The sequence below is a fragment of the Neopelma chrysocephalum genome, unplaced genomic scaffold, assembly GCF_003984885.1.
Source record: "Neopelma chrysocephalum unplaced genomic scaffold, ASM398488v2 Primary Assembly neopelma1_24, whole genome shotgun sequence".
NCBI lineage: Eukaryota > Metazoa > Chordata > Aves > Passeriformes > Pipridae > Neopelma > Neopelma chrysocephalum.
Window position 1 is genome coordinate 14,858,319 of NW_020897693.1, and position 21,453 is coordinate 14,879,771.

Genomic DNA, 21,453 nt, shown 5'->3' on the forward strand with positions numbered 1-21,453 from the left:
GCCCCACTTCACTCACATCATGCAGCTCAGCCACCTCTGCAAGCACTGCTGCCAACACTGAGCAAATGGAGGAGACAGTGAAGGTCGAAGGAAGATGGGGCTCTGGAAAGAAACCAAGCAGTGGCATCTGTCAGCCTCCAAGTGCTTCCCCTGTTCCTTACTGTCTCCTCCAGCCTCTCAGAGCTGCTGTGTGGGAGGAAAGAGCAGCACCAGCAGCTGGAGGAAAGTGGGAGGAGTGGGAGGAAGAAGAGGGAAGAGCACCTGGGGGCTGAGAGCCAGCGTCGCTGTCTGCTCCCTTTTGCAGCCCCCTCCAGCTGTGTTTCTGTCACCCACCTAGTAGTCAGAGGGGCTGAGGAGCAGGTAGAGGTGTGAGCAGTGGCTTGCGGGGCAATTCCCACCACCTCCCTCACCTTTGCCGTGCTTCTACCTTTCTCCATGCCAGGAAAAGCACCGTTAGTGATACTGGAGCACTCCAGCACTGTCATGCTTTATTCCCTGTACCTCTAAGTTAACGAATAGGCGGCTGAAGCAAAGATGAGAAGTAGCTAAGGACAAAATTAGTACTGCCTCCTCTCTGGACATATTTGGACTTGGATGGATGGTCTACCCCACTAGGAGCAGGTAAGAATTGTCCCATATCAGTACACCTCTCCTATCCCATCCCACAGACTGTCCCAGCATCTTCCCTGGGAGAATCAGAGTGATGTGAGGATCTTGCAGCTCTTTGCCAGTCTGGGCACAGCAGGTTTGTTGAGCTGTAGTTGTGCTACCTGTCCCCCTCCTCTACCACCACAGCCTTGGTCTTCCACTGACAGAATCATTTTCCCAAGTCCCAGTTTTTGTTCTGCCTGTCTCTGTGTGCCAGCTTTAGCCCTGTGAATCTCTAGTAGTGCAGTTTTGTGCCTACACACCTGCAGCGCTGGAGCCTCCTGGGTACCCCCACAACACACTTCCTGCCCTCCCAGGAGGCCCGGTATCGAGCCCCTCACTGCTGATTCATGGCACCTCTCTGTCTTCTATATTCCTTTCCCGGACAGGCTTTGCCAGTGGGGCGTGCGTGTGCCGTGGACACTGGGCAACTCGGCAAGGGTAACGCCGATTCTCCAGTATCCCCGGTTTAGTGATGAACTCACGTCTTGGGCAGGAGCCTTTCATGCTGGGAGGGGAAAGGGGTGTCTCTGCCACGGATGTCCCGGTCTGTCCCCGTCCAGGGAGGGGTTAGAGCAGGCACCTTTCGTCGCCAGGCACAAAAGCTGCTCCCGCCGCAGCTCGGCGGCCCCGGTGGGGGCAGGGGAACCCTGGGCAGGGTCCGGGGCGGCGAGGGGAGTCCGGGAAGGGTCGGGGGCGGCGGGAGGCGCATTTCCCCTCACTGCCGGCAGGTGGCAGCCGCAGCCCGGCTTGCGAGGGCCGGGCCGGGCCGGGCGGGGCAGCGCCCGCCGCCGCGGCGGGACGGGGGCTCCCGTCGGGGCTCCCCCGCCGCGTTCTGCCCCCGCACGGAGCGCGGCCCTGGGCCTGGCGGTGTCACCCCTGCGGCCACCCAGGGGGCCTGACCCGGGCCCACAGCTCAGCCGGGAGGGCGCTGCCCCCGGAGAGCGGCGCCGCCCGCGCTCCCCTCCGTGCCCGAGGTGCGGCCTCGGCCCGGCTTCGTCTGTCGGGGCGGGGTGAGGGGTAGCTGGGGAGTTGTGGCCTTTTTGGCGATGGAAGCCCCCGTGGCAGCGCTGTAGGAGCACCAGGCTTTGCGGGGGTGTTTCTGAGCGCCCCTCTGCGCGGAGCCGCCCGCACTTCCCTGGCAGCCCCGCTGGAACCCCCCGTCCCCGGGGACAGCTCCGGCTGCGGCGAAACCTCCCGCTCGTTCCCTCCTCCCCGCCCGGAGAACGGCCCCGGGGGCGGCCCGGCTCCCCCGTTGGCACCGCAGCGCCCCGGGGGCTGAGGGAGAACCTTCCCTCCCGCCCACACAGTCTGAAACCCGAGGGATGCGGGTGCCGGGAGTGGAAACACGGGGGCGGGGCGGTGTTACCGGCGATCCCCTCCTGGGCAGGTGGTGCCCAGCACTGCATTTCTGAGGGTTTACCCACTTCAGCTCTAGATTCTGCAAGGGAAGGGTTTGCCTATCGGGAGGTTTCTCCGGGCGATCCCAACAGCCCACGGAACGCTCCTTTGTGCAGCCTCACGCTGATCCGCCCTTTGGGATGCGGTTTGCGATTCCATCTCCTTTCACTGTGGGTTGTTTTTTTGACCAAAACTTTAGTCACAGCTAGGCTAATCTTTATATATTTCACGAATGTCACGATCGTTGCTTTCAAGCTGACCCTCCCTATCTCCTTTACCAGCTCAGTCCCTCACCTCTGCGTGCCCTCCAGCTTCTCACAGCAGCTTCTCTTCCCAGAGCCCAGGGGACAGCCCATTGGCAGCCCATTGGGAGTTCCCTGCTCACCTTTCCTGCCTCTGGAGGGGGCAGAGACATTGTTATCCAGCACTGCATCTGTCCTGAAATGTCTGTAATTCAGAACAGAAACCACCTCGGGCTCTGTCAGTTTCAAACCTTTCGGGCTGGATTCATGCTCGGAGAACAGTGACACCACTTTCTTCCAAACTGTTTTAAATTCAGTCAAAAATCAAACAGGAGAATCATGCTTAGAGCTGGGCTTGACTCAAAACCTGGGAGTGAAACATTGGGGTTTCTCATTTGATGGTCACAGTCCCGCTGGGACAGGTAACAGCTCCCTGTTTGAAGACCTAGAGGGATGACAGAGCTGGGGAGGTGGTGCAAGCATCCCCACCCCTAGTCCCACCACCGTTTTTTAGTCCCTGCTCAGACTCCTGGAAGGTGATGGGAGATGAACTGGGACCTTGCCCCTGCAGGGTGTGGCACAGGCACCAAAGGCAAGCCATGGCCATGGTGGGGAATTGTCCTGCCTGTGTCTGTGATGTTCTTTAATATCTTAGGGGACTGCAGTGTACAGGGTTCTCAGACTGCCCCCAAATTTGCCAGCTTGAAATGCCCTTTAAAATGTATTTTTAAAAATCCAAACACTATTAAATGCAAAGAAATCATGAAAAACAACAAGGAACAAAAGCTCTCAATCCTAGCTGAGCACTGCACAGACAGGAACCTGCTCTGACGTACATGAGCACCCCATAGGGATTAACTCTCTCCTGCCCAACAAAGCCAGCCTTCCAGTTTCTACTTTGCAGCACATTTTGTGTGCTATATATGTATTCAATTTAGCCAGATAGGGAGATTAAAATGTACAGGCTTAGTACCTATCTGCAGTTGTCTCCACCCAAAAAAAAACCCCCCACAATCCTGGTCCAGGAGTTTTCTGCCTGTATGACAGATCCAAAGAAATTTCCCTTGTGAAGCAGAAACAAGATACAGGCAGCAGAAGTCTAAAGAAAAACAACAAGGAGAAGCTCTAGGAATCATTTTCCCCTTTGCTTTCCTAGTAAATATGCAGAAAAGAGTCTATTGCATGTCTACTACCAAAGGGTTAATATTTTGCTACCCTCGTGCCTTAACCGAGGTTCCTAAAGCCCTTTGCAGCCACTGCTTCACTCAGTCTCAGGTACACCCACCTAAGACACAGCTGGAGTAACTAACCCTCTTATAAAAAGAGGGGCAGTGAACCACAGGGGGGACTTGTGTAAAGCCACCTAATAAACAATTGCTGGAAAAGAAATTAGGAGGTGGGATTCTCAGTTTTGACTTTAACCTTCAAGTCAGGTTTCCTCCTTTTCCCAAACCTGCAGTGCCAAACCACTGCAGTATCAAACATGCAACAGCATCCTCCATCTTCTTGTCATCTTTGGTACCACATTAGGGTGGAGGGACATGTAGGCTGCAAGCCTCCAGACCTTTACCTGCCTTTTTAGGAGACTGCCATTTACAATGCTGGACTGGGAGATTCATGCTTCTGGCTATCTGCATTATCCTTAATTTCTATAATGGTACATCATCACCGAGGGGGGAATTACACAGAAATTACTTGCTTCAGGTACTGCATCTGTCCCATGTTTAAGCACAGTGTCTGATGTTTTTCCCGATGTACCACATGCTCTTATTCCTTTTTTTTTTTTCCCTGCATCTGTGGGAAATTCGAAGTCTCACCATGAGACCACCTGCACAGGGATACAGCCCATAGAAGGTCTCAGTTGTGGCTGCAGCAAGAACAGTTTGGAACAGTGTAGAATTTTTCCAATGTGATAATTAAAACATAGTGTCACCTATATGTGCTTGTCCTTCTCACCATAAGCTGCAAATTTTGAATTCTCTCATTTTTTACTTTCGGGTCTGACTGGACACAACTACCATCTTGGGGGGCCTGACTGGTTGTCTGCAAGGGAGGTGTGTAGACATCAGCTCTCTTTCCCTGACAACCCGTTGCTGTGGTACAGCACAAGACATGAGCAAGATGCTCCATAGCATCTGAGATGGCAGTGAAAATCCTGTGACAGAGGCAAGATCCTTGGAGATGGGTATGTCTTAACAGGTACAGTGTTTTCCTTGATAAATAAGTGTAAAATATTTACTACCTTTCACTCTACTGCCCTTTGACAAAATTATGAAAAAAAATTTCACTCAAAAGAAAGGGAAGAAGAAGGAATTTATGGTAGGGAATTCCTCATGTCTGCATATCTGTTCTAAAAATGGAAAATGTTCATGAGCTGTATCCAGTCACTTAATTGAAATCTTTTCCCAAAACACCACCTCTACTTTTCTTAATTCTGGGTTGGTACCATTCTGAATCTATACTTTGAGTTCATCTGAAAATGAGACAACACTATGTTGAACATGCCTTAGCTACCATTGCAGGAGTGTGGTATGAGACATACCATTTCACACATGGCATGGAAAGTATGATAGACCAATATTGAACTCAAAAGCATGCCAACGAGTTTCTGGATGAAGTTGCTAATCAGTATGCCCTGTATTTAATGTGCTTGCACTCTCCACACATCAGTGCAGTGTAGAAGTACTGGGGGAAGTGCCGTAGGTGACATGCTGTACTTTTCTGAGGCTCTTGTCTTCCACTTGACTATGCCTAAGGCCCTTGCCCTCTGTGAGGATCTGTCTAGGAGCAAGTGCAAAGTTCAAGAGAGATGTCTGCGATGGTATTATGGCATGATATGGGTGAGAAAAGAGGGAGAAAGCATTTGCTGATAATCAGAATGTGAAGAAATTAATTTCAGTAATTTCAGGCTTGTGCTGCTCAAAGGTCAGTGTTCAGTGACATTTGACAGGAAATGAGAACTTCTCCGTTGAGATCAACAAGACATCAGTATTGTTCAATGTTTCTTGAACACTACAGAAGGTGGCCTAAAATGCTCCTAATTCTTACCATTTCTCTACCTCTAGAAAGTCCAACAAAGTCTGGTTTTCGTACTGGTTTAAGTGTCCTGAAACTTGGGCTTGAAACCTAAAACCTTCCTCATCCATGTCCCTCCTATTAGTGATGAGACAACAGGATCACAGATCCTCTTAAGGATCTTAAATTAAAACCCTTTCTTCCAGTGCTGCTCTTCTTGTCTCCATTTGCTAATTGTGAATATGGAAACTTGATAGCCAGAGACCTCATGCTAGAGCCTTACAGATCTACAGATTACACAGCTGTAATTAAATTGATGAGAGTAGAGGGAACGGAATTAATATTAAAAAAAAAATGGAAGAAAGAAAACAACAACAACCTAACACCCAGAAATCAAATCCATGACAATTACTTTAAATGTGTGATATGTGGTCAGTGACATATGAGTCACTTGAGCCTATCTTTATAGGAGTAGCAAAGTATGAATAAAACACCCAGCTGGCATGGTGCCACTGTCCCTGTAGCTATATCAGAGCATGACAGCAGCCTGCATTGTCAGCTAGAGGCTTATTGTCATCAAGGCCAATAGAAATCTTAGTCCTGGTGCTCGCTAAGAGTCATCCTATACCTCAACGCTCTATTGCAAGTCTTCCTTGGAGCTGTCTTCCATAGCTGTATTTCTCTTCAGTGCCTTTACACCCCCATTTTGTTTTCATGATTCCAAGAGAGTTTTCAAAAGAATTAATTGTAGGTACCTGTGTCTTTTCCTCTCATAGTTATATTGCCCACAACACTAACAGCTCTGCAGTGCAGGTTCAACCTACACTTGCTTTAATGAATCTGGGCTAACATGGAAGTTGGTTGTTGCCTGCCAGGATTAACAATCCAATGCATGGAAGTCCACTTTATGGGGTGTGACCATGGACCTTGGCCAGGCCCAACCGGATTCTCCATTTGAGGACATGAGCGTGGCCAGTGCTTAACCATTACACTTGCTCCCTGCAGCACAAGGAGGTCCTCTGTGAAAAGGAGATTGTGGAGTAATGGATATTCGCAAAGCCTTTAAAAAAGTTGAACTGGCATCTGTCTGGAATGACGTTGGTTATGGTTGACTCTGCTCCAGCTAGACGGATAGATTAGATAAAGCAATACAGGTGCCCTCCAGCTCTGCCACTCTGTGACAACGCCCTTAGAGCAGTCTGCACCACCATTAGCTTGATGAGCCATCACAACTAAAACATAAAGAGGAGGCAAGAGCCTATTTTGGTTTAAGAGAGAGCTTGTAGTAAATTAGTGTACTTCCAAAGCTCTGATTGTGTAGATACAAATGTAGCACAACTGCAAATGTTGATAAACTGCCATAGTTTTAAACCAGGTCCATTTCATCCCACCCTCTGTTGCCAAGGAGCAGACTAGAGGGATGTTGGAAGGGCAAGATTAGTTTTCCAGAAATAACTGGTCTTCTACGCTGCGTCACTCTTTACCAGCGTGCTGACGTTGCAGCCATGTTGTGCTAAAAGGTCAAATCCATTCAGTTCCTGTGTTGTGACCCTGGTTCCCAGGGGGGCTCACACAGCACACTTGCTAACTCACTCCCACCCCCAGGCTCGGGTGAAGCAGCCCTTTCCCTTGAAGAGGAAACCTAGAAGAGAGAAGAGTTTCCATTAAGTGCCAGATGGATGGTTGGGAACACAGTCCAACTACATGGCTCAGCCGCACTTCTCAGCCCCTATCCCCCAAAAGATCGAGTCTCTTCTTAGTGGCTCTAAATGGGAACAACACATGAATTCCAAAATGAGTGAGGGAGTTATGCAACCATGAGGCAACTGATCTCATGTTCATATCGTTGGGAAGCAGAGGAGCCTTCCCCCGCATCTTACCCAAGCAGACAGTGAGCAGGGTTTCCTTAATGGGAATCCCTCCACTGCTTCTCCCCCAAATCCCTAGCTCATCCGTGTGGGGTGTGCTGCCTGTGCATCAGATGGGTGGAATGAGGCTGTCAACTTATTTTTCATTCAAAGGTTTAGCTGAAGATATATTTGAACTCCACACATATATTTAAAGGGAAGTTTTTTCAGCAAGTGTAGTAGGCTTAGTCTGAAATGCCCACCTCTATCCACCCCTCTCCCTCTGGAGAAAGGAGGCAGCTCAGTTTGTTGCCTTTCACTATATGTGCTTGTAAGAAAGTTGTGAGGGAAAAGCTCAAATATGTGGGCTGAACACTCCAAGATAAAAAATAACAAAACCAAAAAAAACACCATGGTCCTCATCAGTGAGATGACAGCTTGAGTTGCACCCTGAAGTTGGTGAAGACTAGCTGGGGAAGGAGAAGGGCTTTGTCCTTTGCCAGCGGTGTGGCATGTGTGTGTGCAGCACAGGTTAAAAAAGACTGACTGAGAACTCTCCCACATTTCCAAACTTTCCAGAATCTTCCATCACCTAATTTTCATTTGCTCCAAGAGTTCAGAACCATTTACAAGTCACTGATTTATCTCACCTTGGGACTAACCCAGCTACTCCTGCTGGGTGAGGTAGCATGACTTACCCAGGTCAGGCCATGACAGAAGCAAGAGAAAGCCTGAGGAGCATCTGTTCTCAATGCTTTTCTACATGTCAGGCCATGTCTGTTCTCTCTGCACACAAGTTTGAGGAAAACTTGGTGCCTGAATGGGTTTTCCTGGGAGATTGGGGTGCATTTGCATGAGCATATCCAATAACTAGGTAACTGCCATAGCTGGTGAAGACCAACTCCCTCCTAGGAGGCCACAGAGGAAGATGACTTTCCCTGCCTGGTGTGGCTGGGGAGAGGGGCTGAACCCTGACCAGGAGGTGGGGATGGGAGACAGGTCATGGCCCTTCAGGAATCGATTTCCCCAGTGTCACCAGGACAGCCCTCCAGGGGAAGAGCTAAAGCTCCCTACACCAGGTGTCCAAACAGCTATGCTAGAGCCTTCTCTGCCCTCTCCTCCTCAGGAGTGAGAGAGCTTTGGGCTAGGGCTGACTCAGCTCAGCAGGGCACAGAGGGACACCCCACCAGGCAGCCCTACCAGCACCAGGGCTGGGTGGTACCAGCGTGACCGCAGGCATCTGCCATCCCAGGCCCTGTGTGCCCACTCACCGGGCTGCTGGAGCTACAGCCAGACTGAGCACAGGAGTGACCGCAACATGGAAGGGTTACAGTCAGGAGGGCTGCTGGGTCTGTCATATGATCATATGAAGGGTGTTGCCCTAAGATGGAAAAACTCAGCTTTGTGTCCCAGCAATGCCACACACTACCTCTATAGCCTTGGGCGAGTCACTCAACTTTCATTTATCCAGCTATAAAGTAAGTGCAAAGGGTTTTTTCCTTTTATATTTATTATTTACTTTTTCTTCTCTTTTCACGTATTAAGCTCCTTGGGCAGTCTCTTAATACCCAGCAAGTCTAGCTCCTTGCATGTTATGGTGCAGATCTTATTTGGTTGTTTACCTCCTCCCATAACATAAATGAAAATTCACTATTAATATCCCTGTAGGAATACTGAGATTGGGAGAGGCTATTTTGGGAATGACAGGATGGAGGGGGGGAAAAAAAGTATTTTGTTAAAATGCAGACACTGCCCTTCCTAAGCCAGGCTGAGTTAGCATCCCAGAATTGAGTAATAAATGCTACTTTTTTTCTGTGTCCATCCCTTCTTTCAGCCATTCTAAGCTGAACCTTTCTGCTGCAGTGTATGTTCTGTCCTCAATTAAAAAAAAAAAAAGGCACAAAATAAAATAAACCCCTGATAATATAATTCTTCTCCCACTGCCTGAGTCTCTGCACCAGGGAACTGTGAATAATCTCCCAGTGCAAACAGCCCCCTGTGTAAAAATAGCAACACAACTGCAAACTTCAGGGTAATCACTGCTTGATTTCAAAATATTTGTTCTGCTCCTGCCCTGTCCTTTATCTCTCAGACCTCTATATGTCACTAAAGCAACATTGGACAGCTCCTCGCCAGGTCTGCCTCCTCCAATGTGCTCCATCATTATTAATGGAAACAATCTCCATCTCGGAGTATTTAAAAATATACCCTTTTCTAAATATAGGCAATCTGCGTGTGCTTAACTACTACAGGGCAGAACGAGAGGGACCAAAATATTGACATGCACTGGGTGTGTATAATTTGTTTTGATTCCTGCTCCCCCTGCCACCTCCCAATACCAATCTGTATATTACCCACACACCTTGGAGGAAAATCTGTCATTATTTAGCATGAGGAATGTATCTGCTGCTTAGAGCCTGGAGTTTCCTTTGTTTATTTTTCCATCCTCTGTCCAAACGGTGTCAATGAGAGTGGAGCTTACTGAGCTATTTATAGCCTCTCGCCACACTAGGCTGCACCTTGCCAGCAGCAGCAGCAGCAGCCTACCCCTCCCCCGGGGGAAACAGGATGGGGCAGGCCATGGGGCAGGGCAGGGCACAGGGCCCCGGGCAAGGAGAGGAGGGCAGGTGAAAGCCTGGAAGTCAAGGAGGGGAGGAAGCAAACCAAAGGTTGTATGCAAAGTGGGGACCATGGCATGCAAGGTGGAGAGGAGCAGGGTGCAGGTGGACCAGAGGAGCTGTGTCAGGTGCTTGTCAGGGAATGGAAACTGGAAACATCAAAAATTGTTTTGAGAGAGATTTGAGGAGGGATGTGTCAGGTAGCTATTTCCTGGATAGGATGGGGGCTTTGAATTAAATCATCTTGGGTCAACCCTTGCCTGGGATCAAGGAGTACGTGGGAGCTGGTCAGAGCAAAACCTGCCTCTTGGGAAGTGGGTTTTGGGGGGTACAGAAACAGCCCATCTCACTCAGTACAGCAGGAGCATCTGAAAAAAGAGCAGTGCTGGAGTTTGACCCATGGGGAGGGGTCAACTACTCCAGCAAGAGTCATAATTGGGACTGGGGAACTCTGGGCTTAAGTGGCCTGTTGCCGCAGGGGACTGGGTTCAGGGTGTGCTCCCCATCCCTTCCCCAGCATCATCCCTGTTCTAGGGTGGTAAGCTCTGACCTTGGCTGCAGCAGACAGGCAGAACCATGACAAGTGTGTGGGAACACCCCAAGAGGGTCTCAGTGCCTTCTCTACAGCCCCCCCGGCTCTCACTGAGCCTTTGCCTCCTGCACCGTGCCTGGCCCCTCTCCCTGTGGGTCCTGCCTGCTTCCTGAGCCCCACGGAGGACATTTTCCCACCCCTGCCCGTGGGTGGATTTGATTCATGCCTGGTTTTATGTGCAGACATGTGCTGGTGGCAGTTCCCTAAAAGGGGGTGAAGGCAACCTACCCACTAACAGAGGCAGCTCTGGGGCTCCGTTTGTGGCTGTGTTCTGTTGTTGTTAGCGTTAATAAGCTTGCCCTTGGTGCAGTCTGCAGGGCTTGAGGAGCTGACTAAGGAGCAAAAATCCAGGGAAGGGGGAGAGCAGGAAAGGGAGCTCTCATTTGGGAATGTGTGTGTGCATGCTCTCCCTTGAGTACATGTCCAGAGCCTAAGGCCACCCTATTTTTCTAACGGGGTGCAGGGAATAAGCTGCAGTTTCTGCTTGAGGTATTGCTTGAGCTGGCAGGGAGAGCTGGGCTGGCCAGATGGAGGGATGAGAGGGAGGCAGGGAGAGAGAGGCAGGCAGGGATGGGAGGGGGGAGAAGGGAGCTAGACACCTACGCAAACACAGAGTGAGAGGAGATCCTTGGATGCAAACACAGACACAGGCGTCCTCCTCCTCCTCACATGCCCCTGATTCATTTCCACATGCCATACACGTGACATGCTAATTCAGGGCTACTACAGAACTCCAGGGCGAGAGAGGAACAGGAGAGAGAAATAAAACCCAGTAAGGCACCGAACTGCAGATTTTTAAAGGGGATCCAGCGCAGCTTAGCCGTACTCCCGCCCCGTGCTCCCTTCGGGGGAGGCAGAGCCGGGCTGGCCTCGCTGGCAGCCCCCCCGCCTCCTCATGCCCCACGCACCCCCACACCACCACCTTGCGGGAGTGGCTCCACGTGAGCCCCGCACACAGAACCAGCACGGTGCTAGAGCACATCCCACCCATCCCCGGGACACACGCGGTTACATCAGCGGCACGCTCCCCTCCGCGCCCCTGCGGCACCACGCGGGCTGGGGCGGCCTCAGCCTCTGCCCTCCTCCCCAGCACCGGGGGCCTGCCGAGCTCGAGTCTATTTTTAAATACAGGCACAGAAGTCCTACGTGCTAGGGGGCGAATAAGCTCCAAACAACCCCGTTACAAGCCCGGGCATCCCCAAGGTAAATGTAGTTACCCGGCAGTGGGGCAGGAAATGCTCCACGCCGCAACCCCCTCACTGCAGCCCACTCCCCCACCACTGGCTCCGACTTTTGGTGCCCCTGCCCACCTCCATTCCCAAGCCGCGGCAGGCTGCCTGCCCTGCCTGACTGTGACAAGATGCTGAAAAGGAGGGGAGGTAAAATATGAAATACAGCTGTGGCTGTCAGTGGGCTGAAGTACCTCTGGCGATATGACTGCTCCAACCCCACTGGGGTTTACACCAGGGTAACAGATAGGACAGTTTTATCCTCTGTATCTGTACCCTTGCCCAGTTTATGCGGCACTTTCTTACCATCCATTCGTCCAATGCTGGGTCCAAAATGAATGAACCACCTGGATTCATAATTTCTATCATGCAGAAATAACATCAGTACGACGAGCTCTGCAGCCCATCACCAGCCATCTTCCTCCCACTCCCTGTTTAAGGCTGCATCAATGCAAAGACCTGAAGAGCTTCACCCCCTCAAGCACTACCAGGTGTGCCAGAGACATGGGAAGGGGAAAACAAATTTCCTCTTCAGAGCCCCCCCCAGCATGGGGAGGCAAGGACTCTTATCTCAGCCATGCCAGGTGAGACAAAGAGGGGATCAAGTCCCTAGTCCACACCAGAGCAAATGTGGTGAGGAAGAACAAGCACCCTCTGAACTGCACTGGGAAGTGGTGGTGGCCAACAGCAGCAGGACTAGACCTCTCCCCAGCAAAAGACAAGTGATGGTGGGGGCTTCCAGTGCCCTTCGGGGTTAGCCGTGAGCACCCCCAGCTCCCATTGCATCAGGTCGGTCTGATGGGGACTGGGTGGGCATGACATAAGGAACTTAGTGGAGTTACCTCTTCATAGCATGGAGAACCAAAGATATTTTGGGCTATATTGTATCCTGAGGATATTTTTGCTAACTGGACTAGCCCTTCAGACATCTCTAACAGGAGCTCCAAATCTAGGAAGACAAAAACGTCTTTGCCTTCTCCTGAGCAGAAGCTTGTGTGTTTCACCTTTGAAAAGCACATCAGTGAAATTTGGGTTGCAGTCCTGGTAATTTGTTCCTGTGAAAAGGTAGTGGGTTACAACTTTTTCTCCAAGTGTTGTCTACCCTTCTCTTTTTGGGAGCCAGCGGAGCTGGACCTTGGCCCCAAGAAAGATATCTTAGCAAGCTTCTTGCTTCTGCTTTTCTGAGGAGGAAAGAGAGAGGATCTAGTTTACTGGCTCTAGCTCTCCCCATGTATGAAGGGACTTTCTTTGCTAGACTGAATATTTTGAACCAAGATCTGTGAAGGAGAATACACAGCCATTCCATGTTTATCTGCCACCATTTATATTAGAGACACTCTGCTCACTCAGTAGAAGAAACCTGTGTTGCTTCATGCAAAGAATGAGAGGAGAAGGTGGAAAGCATTCAAGTTAAATATTCCACCCAAGTATTTTAAACTGACAGTCACATGAAGTAAAAAATCCCGCAAGCTATATAAGACTGTGTAAGGCTTACTGAAAAACAAGGCTTTCTGTCTAAGGCAGAGGAAACAAAGGTCACTCATAACACCCACTGATGTTTGTATTTTTAAACTCTTATTATGTCCGTTCTTAGAGGCCCTAATCATGATCAAGGTCTTTCTGTGTATGGACAAGAAGGTAAGATATCAACCTCAGAATGTTTTTAATGATGCAGACAGACAGTTATGGTGGAAGCGGTCACAAATGTACACATGCAGAAGTGTGTGTGTGTTTATATGTATCATCCTGTCTCTTTACAGTACTGCCCATGGGCACCACAGTGCAAGATGCTACCCCCAAAATAACAAGGAAATCCATGACCAAAGAATGTGCAACTGCAAGTAAAGACCAAACTGACCTGAGTGCTTAGTTTGAGCCCAACAAGCTGCTGCACCCAAGCTGGCATTGCAGCCCGGGAGTCCTGCCTCTCCCTGTCTCCAGTAACCGTGAGACAGCACTCCTTCCCACATTTGCAGGAACAATGATTTTTTTTTTTTTTTTTGTAATTATATTAATACCTGTTCTTCCCTCATGCTAGCAATTTGGTTGATTTCTTGTTTATTGCTTTTCACCTTCTACCATCAATAATTCAGCCACATAGCCCCCAGGAGGTGGAGAACTAAATACTCATTTTACAGAGACTTGCCTAGGAAAGGAGTGATATGATAGCTGGAATCAGATCCCTGGCATTCCTGGTTCCTAACCCAAGCCACAATCCCAGAGATGGCAATCCCACAACCTGTGATGCCAAGGCTCTTGCTGGATTTTGGAGGTTTGTTCTGGTTTCTGTCTCATTGAGTTTTGCCAGGAATAACAACTACAGGATGTGACCCTGATTGTAAGTGAGGTCCATAGGTGGCTTGTGCACTATCAGTCTTGCTTCTTCTCCTCTGGTCTTTAATCCTGTATTTCCCAAATCAAAGTGGTGTACCCAGATCCTCTCAGGATCTGTGGATTAGGTCATGGGGTTCATTTCAGTGCTCAGTAAAAGCTGGTTCTTGTAATTAAACTGCTACCATTGTCAACCCCAGAAATTCCTGTTTTAGAGACTGGAAGGGGTGAGGAGAGAAAAGGCTGTGAAGAATCAGCTCTACTCACACTCTCTAGCGAGTGTCTGAGCCATATAGGTCAGGCAGAAGCCATTTGCTGTGCTGTACCTGCTCCATGGATGAACAGGGGACTGCATTCTGCATATATGTCAGCTGTCTTGCTTTTCAGTTCAATTCAATTAGCTAAATCCTTCTTAAAACCCTGTAGAAATAAATATCCCTCTACTCCTCAAGCTACTGCCTTTTTTTTTTTTTTTTTTTTTGGAGGGGGGTGGTTTCTGTGCATGCTGTCCTTCCAGCTCATCCTTCAAACACCCCGGCCATCTCTTCGGGTGCCGTGGGCTATTTTTAACCCATGTGCAGGTTTGAGCGAAGCCTCCCCGTGCCGGAGTCCCCCCGCTGGGGTGCGGAAGGGGCTGGCGGCGTGGAGCAGGGAGCGAAGTCAAGCCACAAGGGGGCATGTGCTCTTCTAATTCATAAAATGTGCCTTCATTGACAAAAATGCTGAACAATTGGTGAATGGTGTGTGCATAAGTTAATGCCGCTGGAGAACACACGGGTAGTGACGGGGGAGCTTGGCTGGGGGGCTTGTGAGCAGGGGAACAGAGAGATGGGAAGGAGTGGCAGGGCCCTAAAATGCATCTGGGATGTCTCTGCACCTCTCTCCTGCTGAAGCAGGGAGCTCTAGTGAGAGGAGAGTCAGAGAGCCTAATTCTGCTCCCAAACTCCACTGAAAGCAATTACAATGGTAACGTCTAAGCCAGGGGGATGTTAGTGACGGTCACAGGCTCGAGCTGGCTCTGGGGATGCTTTGTTGGTTTTTTTAAGGTTTTGTAGCAAATGCGTTCAGCTGCCAAACATTTTTAATTCCTTCACTAGGTGAGACGGTACAAGAGACTAATGGCTAATAAGGATATTTACACACAGAATATTTATTTCTAAGCAAACTTTACATCCACCTGCATCTCCTAGACTGGTGTAGCTGAACCCATCCTCACCACAGTAAGTTCCCCAGCTTCTGCTGTCTCTTCCTGCCCTACAGCGCTGTTTTGGGGCTTGGGTAGTTTCACCAAAGGACAACCAGTGTAGAGGGAAGAGAAATGGGGCTGAGCACTGAACAGGGAGCCAGGACCCTTGGGGATGCACCCAGCCCTGCTATGGTCTCCAGTGTCTGTGAGTACTCTGATGAATTAGAGGAACTAGGAACTGCTAAAGACTACTGTGAAGTCTTGTTTTCAAACAGATTTCCCAATGCAATGGATAAAAGAAAATACGAGATGAGCAGAAGTTTTTCTGTCTGAGCATGTCACAATAAATATTTGGTTTATTGGCTTTTTAGAGTCCTATCTTCTCAATCCAAAATGGAATCAGGTGTACTGGGAATCAGTTTACAACTTCCCAGTATATGAGTCAAAATGTGCAGCTCATCACCTGTAATTCCAGTGACTGCAGTGGAGTTCAGACAAGGATGAATTTGACAAAAGAGGACTGATCAGGATTGTCCTAAGAAATATCAGAAATGGAGAGGCAACCCTCATTCTGCCTGCCCTGCGAGCTCACCTCCTTCTTCTGCAAACCTTCTCCTCCAGCTGTGAGGGCAATGCAGTCAGACTTTCATCCACTGTAGACTGTGCCCAGCCAGCATACATTGGGGTCTTCCACCAGTCCCTACAGACTGCACTGAAATAAGGGACAGGGTGGCAGAGGGTGAGTCTCACCCCACTCCCCGGATTATTCCCTGCTTCCCTTTCCTTTCTTTGGTGGGAAGGGGAGGGGAAAAGCCAGGCAGTAAAGAAAGTACCAGCACTGTCCCTACAGCACAAGGAGAGGAGGTACTGGATTACTCCATAGTGACAAGCTGATGTGTCCCAGGAAGCGCCTTCTTGAGTAACCAGGCATGGAAGAACCAGGCGTACAGCCACCATTGTTTGACTTTGATGATTCAGCCTTCAAGCTCCTTCACCTCATTTTAAAAAGGCAGGAAAAGCCCTGTCATGCAGGTCAGAAAATCGTGTTGCCCTCTGTCTCCATCTTTCCCCCTGCACCAGTGCAAGCAAGACGTAAGTGCTGCAAGGTTTTATACAAAACAGAAGAGGGGAAGCAGACTGGATTTACCTGTGGTACGAAACAGATTTACCTCTTGAATGAGATAGCCCAAAATGGCCTCTCTGAGAATTTTGGCTAAATTCAGGAGAGGTAGAAATAAACATGCAAAGGGCTTTCTGTCATGAAAGGTGCTCTGACACAACAGTGATGTGTGTGTATAACACTTATTGGGGAAATCAGCAGGAACAAACCCAGCCTCAAGTATTCTAAAGCCTGGGACATGACATGCAAGGCTGCTGCATAGGGGTCTCCTATCGGAAACTGTGTGACTAGTTCATGCTGCTGACAGCAATACCGCTACATTCAACATTTTATGTGTGGCATGGGCAAGACTTTGGGAAGTCTGGCTTGCCCATGGGACATGATTGGTTAGGTAGGATGCAGGACCGTAACCTCTCGTTGTCTTTACAGTTTTTCAGGCCTCTGGTAGTGCTATAGCTGATCATGATTTTGCTTTTGCTAAATTCCAGATAAATCCTCCTGCACTCTGTGCAGACCGGAAATTTCCCTTTGGACTGCAAGTTGTGAGGGTAGCCCTTCCCTGCATGGGAAAAAAAGACATCTTCCTGTGACTTGGGGCTGGACATAGCCACTTGTTCATGTGCTGTGATGCCTATGTAACCTGTAGCCTCTAATATCCCTAAAGCCATGTGCCATGAAGCCTATCCAGACTGAAAATCTCCTGGTTCTTCTTCCAGGACTGAAGTTCCTGCAGTAGTTCCTGGTAGTCTTTAAACACAGGATGCCAATTTGATTTAAAAGCTGAAAATAGCAAGATGTGTCTGTCCCACACACCATGAAATTTGGTAACTTACTTTGTCCATCCTCCCTCCCCTTTTCTAATTGTTCTTTTTTGCACAGTTCTCCATTTAGACTGCAATCTCTTTGTGTACAGTATGCTCTCCTATACTTAACCACAAAGCACTGTATGCACTGAACTGCTTTTTTTCACTATTATTTAGTGCTCAGAACATTTGTTGCTGCACAGGTGGTGTGGTGTCTCCATGCTTTTCTAGAAAATTCCTATAGTCATAGGACTGAGATGTCTACGAAGTCAACAATGAAATGCCACAAGAAATATCCCTTCCCAACACAATCTTAACTGTGAGTTGCTGGCATTAGCTCCCAGAAATGGCATGGCAAAAAGTGAGGAGCCTAATAAATTGACCTGAGGCACTCTCTTTGAGTGTGCTGTTATTAGAATTACAGACAACAAATTGGAAATCCAACATTTATCTGCATCTATTCTGAGTGTGTTGACTGTAGCTGTATTGATTACCTGTTAGAGCAGCTTGGAATAGCTGATATCGTGATACAGTGCAAGGTCTATGTTGAGAGATGGAGCATGTTTTTTTTGGTTTGCCAGCAGAGATTTAGCCAATGTGCCCATAGTAATCCCTTGCTGCAGGTTTTGTCCACAGCCTAGTGGTATGATCTCCTGGTCACTGGGGGAGGTGAGCAAGGCCATCTCACTGAAGGAATCTCTATAGAAAGGGAAAAGTCAAGATATCTTTTAGTGTCTTATATGTAGGCTCAGCACTTGAACAGAAGCCAAGCCAAGCTTGCACCTGTTTGCTTGTGTCACCTTGTCTTGTGCTTTACCACAGAAAGGGAGACAGTGGACTCTGTCCAAGAGACCTCCATACTTGTTTCCAGTGTGCCTGCGATGGTGGGTGAGGGCCCTGCTGTGGCACAGCACCCAGAGGGCAGAGTTGAAGTTGCATTGCAAACAGCAATGTGTGCAACAAAATTGTGTCTCTTCTTTGCTCGCTTTCACCCTCACTCAGCTTCTCTACTTCTTGAAATGAAGGAAATTTAATTCCCTCTAAGCAAAGTTCTGGGATATCAAATATTTTTCAATTCACACACACACGTACACACCTCCAGAAAAATGCAACATTTTCCATGTCCAGAGCCTGGATCCCCACACTGGATTTGGTTCACTGTGTTGCACACTGCTTCCCTCTTAATGCTCCTGTGTTTGCAGGTACCAGCATGAAACTCCACAGAGGAGCTGGGGAAAGACTCTGGAGTAGCCTGGAGTTGTAACTACACTTAGAAAGGTGGAGAGGACAAATGTGAAGGGAGCACATATGACAAGCAAGAGACCTGAAACAAAGCACTCCAAAGCCCTGTGAGGTATGGATATTGGTTATGAAGTTTGTAAAGCTCAACTGTTCAGCTTCTCTCACTTCTTTTCACTGCTTTCTTTTGTCCACCACATTCCTTTTGGCTCTTTTTACTCCCCTACAGTGCTTCAGGTCCTCTCAAATCCCCTCCATTACACCCACACTTTGTACTTCCATACCTTCTGACACCCTCCCCTTCCTCTCCATGCATGCACTGTTTGCAGCTGTCCTCCCTCGTTTCCTCCCACGTCCATCTTAGCTTTACCCTTTTCCTTCCCACTCCTCACGTGGAGGTTATTTGACATACCTGTGGGCAACAAGGAGTGGGGCAGTGCTGTGAGGTGTGAGTGTACCAGGTGCAGGGTGGCAGGACAGGGAACAAGAGCCAAGGTCCAGCCCCAGGCTGGTCTTGGGGAAGGGAAGCCCTTGGGAAGGAGGTTGAGAGCTCTGGAAATTCAGAGGCTCATTCTTGGTCAAGCAAAAGAAGGAAAACAGTGTCTGCACAGCTCCAGGTGGCTCTGGCCAGAGACAGGCTTGGTGCCAAGCAGAATTCCCCTCTAACTAACATACTCCGCTTACACAGAGGGAAAAGGAGAGTGTTTCTAGCTCACTCTCCTCACAGCCTACCTGGCCTTCATTCTCCACCAGGCCTCTCATCATACTTTTGGGCTAGGGCCTCAGCTCTACTCCCTTGTCTTTGTTTCCTGCTGCCTTCTAGCCTCCCCCTCTAATTGCTTTTGCCTTTCCAGTCCTATACTCTTCTGCCTGTGTTCTACTCCAGACCCTTCTCCCTTCTGCACTGTTCAGTCAGCACACGTGCCCCAAAGCTTTCCCTCTGTTAAGCACCCCCAGAAATTAAAAAATTTAGAAACTCTAGAACAGTTTGTGCTAAAGGGATTTTTTTATCTGTGACTTACAGGCATAGATGACCAAATTGCTTGTTTTTCTTTGGCTGCATTCACTTTACTTGTTCCAGGTAACCTAATCCTGTTTTTTTAACTGTCTTCTATCTTCCTCCACTTAGTCCTTGCTGATTTTTCCTGACTACTTACCTTTCTAAAACAACACTGGACCGTTTATTTTAGAGAACTCACAATGTTGTTTTTAAATGATAGTGGGGTTTGGACAAAAGGAGCTCTTGTAAAACACAAGAAACTTGTACATCACTCTGTTCCCAAAAGCTGTCAAGAGAAGTCACCCTGCATAGTGCATGGGTGCAGCTCAGGTTTAGCCAACACCTCATGTCACCTGAGATCACTTAGTTATTTTACCAGCAAGCTGCTGGAAATCTTCTTTCTTCAGCACATGTCTTACTGCTCATGTGCACCTCACCTCACTCTCTTTGATTTGATAGTTTGCCACAAGCTGATACGGGGACCGAAGCTCAAAGGTCAGTCACTTTTGCAGCAGAGTGTCATCACCGGTGCAGAGCACCAGCAGAAATTAATATCCAAGAACAGGCCAGTCTGAACAGGACCAAAACTTCTTTTTAAAAATTAATAGTAATAATAATAACAGCCATCATCAATAGTGATACAAAGATGGATGAATGCGTGAATGAATGATTCATAAAATGGCCGTACTTTCATTCTTTTCCTATTTGTCCCTTGGAAGTAGGAGTGGAGCCTCTGTGCACACCAATGCTAGTCTTGGAGTCATCAGGAGTCTGCAGATACAGTTCCAGCTACAGTACATGTGTAGCCATTACATGAAAAAAAGGGATGTGTGAGATGCCCATCTCAGGCAGGCTGCGCATCTGCAACTTCTTGCTCAAATGACTCCAAATTTGCCCCAAGTGGTATTTATCCAGGGCCTCTGGGGGGTTCATTAGTACTGCAAAAATCAGATGGAGCATAAGAATATCGAGGTATGTTGCATACTTCCTTGTTAAGCAGAATATGATGCTCATTCTTCACTATGGTAGAGCAATGCACACTCTCTGGGATGGATCTGAGTGTATACAGTGCTGAAGTATCGTAAGTAATAAATGGTGTACCCAATAGTGCCTAGCTGCAGTGGTGATTAATCATTTAGGCCCTGATCCTGCAAACATGCATGAGTTTAACGTTACTACTATGAGTAATCCCCTTGATTTCAAATTAGATTAGTCACAGTCTTAACACTTGGCACGTGAATAAATGTTTGCAGGGCTAGAGTCCTATTTATGGCCTGATCTTGCAAATTATTACTGTCTAGCACAGTGCCTCTGTTCCTGAATACTTTCACCGATTAAAAAAAAAAAAAGCCTCAAACACTCTTCTGAACTGTAAATGTTGCAGGATTAGATCTGCTGTGTGGTACGTATGCACAGCTCTGCATAGCATAGGTCATGGGTAGATATAGCTGTATCTGGCCATGGGTGTGTGCTTTGATGCAAAGCACTTGAAAGCTGATCACCATCAATGTTTTTTTTATTGTCCTTTACCACTGGTTCTAAGATTTAGGTCTTCCCTCTACAGTGTAAACAGAATTTTGCTCCTATTTCTTTTTAAAGAAAGAAAGAGAGATTAAATCAGTTTTGCTAAGTTAGGGTGAAGAAAATAAGGAAGCAAATAAGCAGCTTGCAAATTTAAGTCACCAGTCTAATCAAATTCCTCTGGGCTGCGGTGTCCTTTCTGTGAAATCAACCTGCATTAAAGCAACTGGGTTGCTGTTTGTGAATGTACCATCTCTGCAAATTACCGCTGCTCCGTTGCATTGTGTTTGTATGAATGGGGGTGACATGTGCTTGCCCACAGGTCCACGTGAGAGAGGTGGGGTGAGGAAGGAAGGATATTTTTAAAATGAATCTAGAGGGAGAAAGTGGACACTGCAGCTTCATAGAATGTGAATGGTATCCTAAAATAACCCCTGTCATCTGCCCACCCGCCCACTGCCAAAATCAAGGTGCAGCTCTTTCATTTAAAATTAATTCCTGGCCCCCGAGGGTATCGATAGATCAATATCTTATGCTTCTGATCTCTTGCAGGCCACCCTTCAATGGCTCATGCAAAGGCTAAAAACAGAAAGATGCAACACAAAAGATACTGCAGTCAGCTCAAGCAAGGGGGATATTTTTAGATCAGAAAAGGGAAAGG

At 48.3% G+C, this 21,453-nt stretch overlaps 1 long non-coding RNA gene across 1 annotated transcript; it reads left to right on the top strand.

Annotated features, from left to right (window-relative positions):
- Positions 1-4,304: 4,304 nt before the first annotated feature.
- On the top strand, positions 4,305-19,365 carry LOC113963283. The gene is made up of 3 exons (XR_003532708.1): positions 4,305-4,476; positions 18,235-18,386; positions 19,296-19,365. It is a non-coding gene; the product is annotated as an uncharacterized LOC113963283 (long non-coding RNA).
- The last annotated feature ends 2,088 nt before the right edge of the window (positions 19,366-21,453 follow it).